Source organism: Aptenodytes forsteri, unplaced genomic scaffold (genome assembly GCF_000699145.1).
Source record: "Aptenodytes forsteri isolate BGI_AS27 unplaced genomic scaffold, ASM69914v1 Scaffold1008, whole genome shotgun sequence".
NCBI classification, from domain to species: domain Eukaryota; kingdom Metazoa; phylum Chordata; class Aves; order Sphenisciformes; family Spheniscidae; genus Aptenodytes; species Aptenodytes forsteri.
This window is the reverse complement of record NW_008794843.1, coordinates 20,995-21,520: the sequence shown is the minus strand read 5'-3', so window position 1 is coordinate 21,520 and position 526 is coordinate 20,995. Positions and strand designations below refer to the sequence as shown.

Below are 526 nucleotides of genomic sequence, written 5' to 3'. Positions count from 1 at the left end.
GCGGGTGATGGGAGACCCACATCCTGCACCCATGGGTGCTGTGGGACCCCCATACAGGGTCTGGCACCCGTGCAATGCCTCAGGGACCCTCCCACAGGTGGGGGTGACCCCGCCGTGCCCGGGACAGGGGACATCGTCCCCTGCGGGGAAGGGTCCCCGATGTCCCCAAGGCCAGGACACGTCGCGGACAGTCCCCGAGCAGGGCTGCGCTGGCCGCTGGCGCCATCAGCAACGTCCCCTCGGTGCCATCGGCGATGTCCCTGCGGGGCCACGTGGCACCGGGACAGCTGGTGACAATGTCTCTCCCCCTCTCTCCTCCCTCCTCCCCTTCTCTGCGCTCCCTTGTCCCCTCCTGTCCCCTCTCCTGTCCCTTTGTCCCCTTCTCTCCCCACCCCTCTGCCTGTCTCGTCCCCCACCCATCCCCCTGGTCCTTCCCTGTCCCCTTGTCCCTGTCCCCTTGTCCCCTTGTCCTGTCCCCTTGTCTTCATCACTGTCCTCATCCCCTTGTCCCTTATCCACGTCACCG

General features: G+C 67.1%; 1 protein-coding gene across 1 annotated transcript in view; it reads left to right on the top strand.

Moving 5' to 3' along the window:
• EVI5L (ecotropic viral integration site 5 like) overlaps positions 1-526 on the top strand; it is a 33,064-nt gene that overhangs the window by 31,317 nt on the left and 1,221 nt on the right. The window lies entirely within an intron of this gene.